This window comes from Macaca mulatta, chromosome 1 (assembly GCF_049350105.2).
Source record: "Macaca mulatta isolate MMU2019108-1 chromosome 1, T2T-MMU8v2.0, whole genome shotgun sequence".
Classification (NCBI taxonomy): domain Eukaryota; kingdom Metazoa; phylum Chordata; class Mammalia; order Primates; family Cercopithecidae; genus Macaca; species Macaca mulatta.
The window spans coordinates 130,260,358-130,269,604 of record NC_133406.1 but is presented as its reverse complement, the minus strand read 5'-3'; positions in this window follow the sequence as shown (position 1 = coordinate 130,269,604).

The following is a 9,247-nucleotide window of genomic DNA, read 5'->3' as shown; positions in this document are numbered from 1 at the left end:
CAACGCTGGCTTCCAGGAGAATCACCTGGGTTGTTTTTTTTTTTTTTTTTTTTTGAGACGGAGTCTTGCTCTGTAGCCCGAGCTGGAGTGCAGTGGCCGGATCTCAGCTCACTGCAAGCTCCGCCTCCCGGGTTTGCGCCATTCTCCTGCCTCAGCCTCCGGAGTAGCTGGGACTACAGGCACCTGCCACCTCACCCGGCTAGTTTTTTGTATTTTTAGTAGAGACGGGGTTTCACCGTGTTAGCCAGGATGGTCTCGATCTCCTGACCTCGTGATCCGCCCGTCTCGGCCTCCCAAAGTGCTGGGATTACAGGCTTGAGCCACCGCGCCCGGCCACCTGGGTTGTTTTAAAAAAAAAAAAAAAAAAAAATCTGATCCCCTGAGCCCCACCCTAGATCAATGAAATCGAATCTTAGGGGCGAGGCTCAGGCACCAGGTGTCAAAACTTTTTAAAAGACATCTCAGGTGATTCCACAGTGATCCAGGATAAGAAGTATCTAGAGCTGCACTGTCAGGTAAGATGGCTATTTAAGTTTAAATTAATTAGAATGAAATAAAAGTAAACATTCAGTTCCTTAGCTATACTATCCACATTTCAAGGGCTCTGTAACTACATGTGGCTACCATGTTGGACAGCACAGAAATACAACATTTGCATCATTCCAGAAATTCTACTGGACAGCGCTACCCCAGAGATTAGGTCCTTGGACTTAGGGACCAAGGATACAGGGCCAAGATTGGCATCAAGCAAATTTGACCAGGGGCTAAGTGTTCAGGCGTCTCAGTCACCCCTTTCTGTGCCCTCACCCCTACCACCCTGTCCCTTATCATTTCCCTTAAGATGGCTCTTCCCTTTCTATCAAAAGAGCTACAGAAAAGATTTTTGAAGAAACTTAACATTTTATTGTTCAAGGCCCCTCTGAGAAGCCTTCCCAGCCTGACTCGAGCTCCTGAGGCCTACCCAGGTTCAATTCTTTCCCCACCTGTGCTTCTCCAGATTTGGAATTTGGAGCCTGTTTGTCTGTGTGTCCCACCAGGCCATGGTCAGTGGCAGACACTGCTACATCCCTCCTTTTATTAAAGGGGGATGTGCACCTAGTGCCTTAGTGCCTAAGAGTATCTGGCACTCGGTAGGTGCTCGGTAATTGTGTGCCAAAGGTTAATACTGAAAGCATGAACAGAGGCATCATAATGCAAATTCTGACCAGATGTAATGGGTGGCCTTTTCTAGAGGCCTTATTGGTATTAGCAAATGAGAGTAGTATCTAATAACTACTGTTCAATGGCCATGCAGAAGGATCTTCAGCAGAGGAGTCTTCCTGGCTTCTGACAGAGATGGGGCTAGATTAGAGCCCTTCCTGATCACTGGGCGGTGGTGGATGATATGTACATTTCAAAGCCTCTAAGCAAGGATTGGTGATGAGGGGAGCAAAAGATCCCTTCCCCTTAGCTGCCTTTCCAGAACCCCCAGAAAGAGCTGAGAATCTCAGCAGGCCTTTCCTGGGCTTCATGTGCTGCAGGGGCTGCTTGGGAAGCATCCTACCTATACAACAATATTCGCTTTGAATTGAGAACCAGAGAACTGGCTGAGGGTGGTGGCTTACACCTGTAACCCCAGCGCTTTAGGGGGACTGAGGTGAGAGGATCACTTGAGCCCAGGAGTTTGAGATCAGCCTGAACAACATAATGAGACCCCATTTCTACAAACAAAAAACTAGCCAGATGCGGTGGCACACACCAGTAGTCCCAGCTACATGAGAGACTGAGGTTGGAGGATAGCTTGAGCCGGAAGGTTGAGTCTGCAGTCAACCCTGATCGTATCACTGCACTTCAGCCTGGGAAATGAAGCAAGACCCTGTCTCAAAAACATCAAAACCCAAAAACCAACAGAACTTAGGTTCTTGACTTGAATCTCTCATTGGCTCTTACTGTTTGACCTTAAGTAAGTTTTTAAACTCTCTGAGCCTCAGGTTTCTCTTTCGTCTGTAGAACTAGTTTAAGAGTACAAACCAGGTGGCTGGCTACGGTGGCTCACACCTGTAATCCCAGCACTTTGGGAGGCCAAGGCAGGCGGATCACCTGAGGTCAGGAGTTCAAGACCAACCTGACCAACATGGTAGAACCCCCGTCTCTACTAAAAATACAAAAATTTGCCAGGCGTGGTGGTGCACGCCTGTAATCCCAGCTACTCGGAAGGCTGAGGCAGGAGAATCAGTTGAACCCGGGAGGCAGAAGCTGCAGTGAGCCGAGATCGCGCCATTGCACTCCAGCCTGGGCAACAGAGCGAGGCTCCGTCTCAAAAAAAAAAAAAAAAAAAAAGAGTACAAACCAGGTATACCTGGACTGCAGTTCAAATGAAATGACAAACCCAAAAGCACTTTGTGGGCTCCAAAGGGCTGCCCCTGAATAAAATGTGTACTGGTAATGTGCCTGCCAGCTGGTCCAACAGTGCCCAAGCCAAACAGAGAGCTGCCCTCTGGGCAAGCCCTGGGGGACCAGCATGCTACCAGGCCCTGGCTATTCTCAGAGGAAGGTGGCAGAGCTGGGTGCTTCCCACAGGGATGAGCAGTTAGAGAGCTTGTAGCTCAGGGATTTCTGGTTGACAAGAAGAGCCAGGTAGAAGACTAGAGGGGAAAGTGGCCTTGGGTTGCTACGGGTGCCGGTGAGCAGGCAGGGTCAGGAACTCTGGCTTGGACTATATAAGCAGAGACCACGGCCAAACCCCAAACCACTATCCGGCCAGAGGCAGGAAAGTGAATCAGAGGAGACGAGGAAGAAGCCTGAGGTTAACCTCGTGCAGACTGTGGGCCGTGGCAAGAAGGGTTGGTGACAGGACTAGATGCAGGACCTGGGTGGGTGTCCAAAGACCCCTTGAATAAGGCACTAAAGTCATTTGGTGAGGGCAGTGACCAGGCAGCCCTGAAGAGAAAAGGCCACATGTCCCAGTGAGCACATGTCCCCTGCCCCAGTGAAGGCCTCCTCTGCCACAGCAGCACTTTTGTTTGCTGGTTTCCCTCTTCAGGCTCTAGGAGGGGTAGGGGAGTCACCAGGCTCTGCTTCTGAATACTGGGACTGCTGAGGGAGCAAGTGGACCACACTAGCTTGGAAAGCCCCATGGTGAAGTGGCTGGACCACAGGAAAGCCCACAGGTTGACCTCTATGGCACCATCTAGAGTCCATACTGACTCAGCTCCACTACTGGGTGGCTGAGTCAGAAGAGGTTATGCATTGGGGCAGTGGAGAAGGCTGGGTCAGGGAGTTTTCGAGTGAATTCCTTGAGGAGGGCTAGGGGAGAACCCCAAGTTAGACTTTAGCCTCTCTAGTCCACAGGCCCCACCCCTGCTCTGAGGTCTTAGACGTCTTCCCCCAGTCACTCTGCTATTTTGCCCTCCTCATGTGTGTGCATCTAGTGAGGTCTGTGAAGGCAAGAGCCTCATCCTTATTTATTCATTCATTTCCCCATTGATTGCTACACACTGAGGAAAAAATGGTAAATAAAAGAGTCAGTGAAGGAGACAGGTATTAGTAAAACAATCACAAATAAATATCTAGTCATAAAGTATGAATAGAATTAGAAAGATGTCTAATAGGAACCTGACCAGGGATGCTGCACTCTGCAGGACTTCAGGAAGATTAAGACAAAGGAAGCCATATAAGGGTAACAGGAAGTCAGGCACGGTCTGTTCCTCTTCCTTGTCCAAGACTGTCAACAAGATCGAATGGAAGGCTATTTACTATTTACTGGTATGTATGAGGCAGTCTATAAAAATGCAATTGCATTCTATCCTATAATAGCCTGTAAGCGAGGTTCTAACATCCTCATCTATAGATGTAGAAACTAAGGCTTAGAGAAACTTAGCTCAGCCAAGATCACAGCAGCTGGCAAGTAGCAATGCCTGGATTTGAAGCCAGATCTGCCTGTTTTCAAATACAGCATCGTAACATCACACTCTAGCAGACATTTAGCAAATGCTTCATGCACAAACGGACAGCTCGTGCCAGCTTGGTGGGCTTTGAGGGTCCCCAGGGCCTTAGAATTCTCCTTCTTTGTCCCCTCAAAAGGATTGTGTAGTCTGAAACTGGGCAAAAGGTGCCTATGACAGACTCCTGTATTCTCAGTCTTGCTGCTATCTCTAAATCCACCAGGAAAGGAAAAAGGACCTCTCCTGGGTGGTGTGTCCACTGCCTGGGCCTCTGAAAAAGGCCTCTCTTGACTGGCAGTCCCTCCTGGCTTCTCTTGGCTTGAGTCCTTTGTGACCCATGTGTTTTCTTCCTGCCCACCCTTTGGACATATCCCAACCCGCTGGTTAATTATTGAGCCAGGTGACACCTGGCCATTGATCACTCCAGCTGGCAGCAGGCTTTGTCATCATTCTTATTTTGCCTGATTACAACTTTCCCAGAAGAAAGGGCTAGAAATAATTTGTTCTCCCACACCCAGCAAGATCTCCAGGGGAGGTTGTCCAGGCCTGGGCTGGGGTTTCATGGGCAAGGCTGTATCAGGACCACCAAGTGTGACGTCTACAGGCTTAATATGCTCTAGTGATTCTGAGAAGACGGACCAAAGACTAGAGGCTGAAGAATCTCAGAGGTGGGAGCAGGGCCATCACCTGGCCTGTGATATTTAGGGGATCTTCCAAAAGGTGTCACTATCAGAGGGCACTTTTGGTACACTTTCTATGTTGGCTTTCCTGAAAAGAGCTCCATGCCCACATGCAGGAAACAGTCTCTGTCTACTCTCCTGAAGAGGAGTTTCAAGTTTGAAGCTCTTTGGGTATTTGGGTCCAAGTCCTCTGCTATGTTCAGAGTATTTCTCTATATTAACAACAACAACAAATCCTGGGGGAGGGGGTAAAAATGTGACTTCCAGAGTTGATGCATTATATTATTTTAAATGTCTAGCTTCCAACAACAACAACAAATGCAAGGCATGTAAAGATACAGAGAGTATTCTCTATACACAGGGGGGAAAAGCGATCAATAGAAACTGCTTCTGAGGAAGCCCCAACATTAGATTTACTAGACAAAGATTTTAAATCAGGTATTCCAAAGTGTTCAAAGACTAAAGGAAAACATGTATGAAGAACTAAAAGAAGATATGAGAATAATGTCTCACCAAATAGAAAATACCAATAAAGATGAGAACATACAGACAAGGAACGCCTGTAATCCCAGGACTTTGGGAGGCTGAGGCAGGCGGATCACGAGGTCAACAGATCGAGACCATCCTGGCCAACATGGTGAAACCCCATCTCTACTAAAAATACAAAAATTAGCTGGGCATGGCGGCGCATGCCTGTAGTCCCAGTTACTCAGGAGGCTGAGGCAGAAGAATTGCTTGAACCTGGGAGGCAGAGGTTGCAGTGAGCCAAGATTGTGCCACTGTACTCCAGCCTGGGCAACAGAGCAAGACTCCATCTAAAAAAAAAAAGGGAGGGAGAACCAAATAGAATTCTGGAATTGAAATGTACAATAACTGAAATGAGCATTTTACCAGAGGGGCTTAATAGTAGATTTGAACAGCCAAAAGAAAGAATCCATGAACTTGAAGTTATCTCAATTGAGATTACCCAGTCTGAGGAAGATAAATAACAAAGAAACAATGAAGAACAGAAAAAATAAACAGAGCCACAGAGGCCTGTGGGACATCTTCAAGCATATCAACATGTACATAATGGGAGTCCCAGAAGGAGAGGAGAGACAGAAAGGAATAAAAAGAATATTTCAGCCAGGTGTGGTGGCTCACACCTGTAATCTTAGCACTATGAGAGGCTGAGGTGGGTGGATCACCTGAGGTCAGGAGTTTGAGACCGGCCTGGCCAACGTGGTGAAACCCTACCTCTGCTAAAAATACAAAAATTAGCCAGGTGTGGTGGCAGGCACCTATAATCCCAGCTACTCAGGAGGCTGAGGCAGGAGAATCACTTGAACCCAGGAGGTGGAGGTTGCAGTGAGCTGAGATTGCACCACTGCACTCCAGCCTGGGTGAAAGAGCAAAACTCCATCTCAAAAAAAAAAAAAAAAAGAATATCTGAAGAAATAATGTTTGAAAATTTTCCAAATTTAATGAAAGACATTAATCTACACATCCAAGAAGCTCCATGTACTCTAAGTAGGATCAACTCAAAGAGGAACACAGACACGTCACAATCAAATGTTCAAAAGACATGGACTATTTTTTTAATTTTTAGTTTTTGTGGGTACATAGTAGGTGTGTATATTTATGGGATACATGAGATATTTTGATACAGGCACACAATGCATAATGATCACATCAGGGTAAATGAGATATCCACCACCTCAAGCGTTTATCATTTCTTTTTGTTACAAACATTCCAATTATACTCTTTTGTTATTTTTTAATGTACTATAAATTATTATTGACTATAGTCATCCTGTTGTGCTGTCAAATACTAGATCTTATTGATTCTATCTAACTACATTTTTGTACCCATTACCCATCCCTGTTCACCCCCACCCTGACTACTGTTCACAGCCTCTGGTGACCATTATTAGAGGGATTCTTGAAAACAACAAGATAAAAGTAACTCATCCATGCAAAGAATGCTCAATAAGGCTCACAGCTGATTTTTCATCAGAAACCAGAGAGGCTAGAAAACAGTGAGATGGCATAATCAAAGCACTGAAGGGAAAACAGTGTCAACCAAGAATTCTATATCCAGCAAAACTATTCTTCAAAAATGTTGGAGGAATTAAGACATTTCTAGATAAACAAAAACTGAGAGAGTGCCACTAAGCAGATCCAACCTAAAAGAAATACTAAGGTGGTCCTTCAGGCTAAATTGAAAATATATTAGATAGTAACTTGAATCCACACAAAGAAATAAAACCACCAGTAAAGGTAACTATGTAGGTAAACATAAAAGACAGTATAAATATATTTTTTTCCTATTTAATTTTTTAAAAAAAATTCATAAAGCATTAATGATAAATCTATGTCAATGGAAAAAATGTATAAAGATATAATTTGTGTTAATAGCAGCATAAAGGAGAGGGAGGTACAGAGCCAAATAGGAGCAAAGTTTTGTGTACTATCAGAATTAAATTGGTATTAATTTGAACTAGATTGTTATAGACTAAGTTGCTAATGGTAATCTTCAAGGCAATTACTAGGAAAACAACTCAAAAATATATAATAAAAGAAATGACAAGAAAATTAAAATGATGCACCAAAGTATTTTTCTATGAAAACCTCACTCTTGGCCGGGCGCGGTGGCTCAAGCCTGTAATCCCAGCACTTTGGGAGGCCGAGACGGGCGGATCACGAGGTCAGGAGATCGAGACCATCCTGGCTAACACGGTGAAACCCCGTCTCTACTAAAAAATACAAAAACCTAGCCGGGCGCGGTGGCAGGCGCCTGTAGTCCCAACTACTCGGGAGGCTGAGGCAGGAGAATGGCGTGAACCTGGGAGGCGGAGCTTGCAGTGAGCTGAGATCCGGCCACTGCACTCCAGCCTGGGCGGCAGAGCGAGACTCCGTCTCAAAAAAAAAAAAAAAAAAAAAAAAAAAAGAAAAGAAAACCTCACTCTTAAGCAACCAGCAAAAAATGGGGAGTCTGAACTCCCTGAGAAGGGGAAATATGCATATCCCCTTTGTTTCCCAGCCCTATGCTTTACTCATACCTTAACATAAAATATCCAGCATTCCTTAGTTTTGCATGCCCTTTCCCAGAAAATATCATGTTTTCTCCTCAAAACAACCTTGTGAGGCAGGCTTCATAATATCAGTTTTAGAAGTGAGGGCTCTGAGGCTCAGAGAGGTTAGGTAAACAGCTCAAAGACACACAGCCAGTAAGTGTGAGAGTTGGGATAAGAGTGAGGTCTATCTTACTCACGACTCTTTCTTCCACAGCTCAGCTTAGCACATGGCTGTCAGAAATGCTGGCTTGCTTTTCCTTTGTTTCTTTTCTAAGTTTTAATTATGGCAAATATAAAACATGTACCAACTGGGCACAGTGGCTCACACCTGTAATCCCAGCACTTTGGGAGGCTTAGGCAGGTGGATTGCTTGAGTCCAGGAGTTGGAGACCAGCCCTGGGTGACATGATGAAACCTCCCTCTACAAAATATACAAAAATTAGCCAGGTGTGGTGATGCATGCCTGTAGTCCCAGCTACTCAGGAGGCTGAGGCAGGAGGATCGTTTGAGCCCAGGAGGCTCTTGCAGTGAGCTGCAAGATCACTGTGATCTTGCAGTGAGCTGAGATCATGTGACTGCACTTCAGCTTGGGCAACAGAGCAAGATCCTGTCTCAAAAAAAAAAAAAAAAAGGACCAAAATAAACAGATAGTAAAATGAAATCCCATGCACTCATCACTCGGCCTGAACAATTACAGCCAATATTCATTCATCTATATTACCACACACTATTCCCTGCCCCACCTCACTATTTTGAAACAAATCCCACGTATACCCTATCAAACATAACAATCTCAGTACGAATCTTTAAAAGATAAAGATTTGTTTTTTAAAACATAACTACAATACTCATCACTTCTAAAAATTAATAATCTCTTAATGTAATCCAATAATTTGTCTCAAATTTTTTAAAGTTTGTTTGAATATGGATCCAATATTCATACATTGCAATTAGTCAATATGTTTCTTAACACTTTTCATCTCTAGGTCTCCTTCTCCTCATCTCTTTCCCTCAGCAGGTTATCTGATGAAAAACTTGCTTATTTGTCCTATAGAGTTTCCCAATATCTGAATTTTTCTGGTTGCAGCCTCAATATGTCACTAACGTGTTCCTCTGTCACTTATATTTTCTACAAATTTGGAAATTCAATGTAGAGATTTAACCTCTGGATCAATTGTTTTTATAAGAATACTTCATAGGTGCTGTTGTATTCTCTGATCAGAAGGGTACATAGAACCAGTTGTCTCCTTTTGCCCTCATGATATCTTTATCTTTAAACTTGGAAACACCTTAAATATCTGATACTAGGAGAATAGTTATATAATAATAGTTCATCATTTACAGTGGAATTTTATGCAATCATTACTGGTCATAGTTTTTAAAGAATACTGAGTGATATAGGAAATGCTAATCATATAATATTAAGGAATAAATGAGAATAGAAAATACCCATGGGGCTGGGCGCAGTGGCTCATGCCTGTAATTCCAGCACTTTGGGAGGCCAAGGTGGACAGATTACTTGAGACCACGAGTTCGAGACCAGCTTGGCCAACATGATGAAACTCTATCTCTACTGAAACTACAAAAA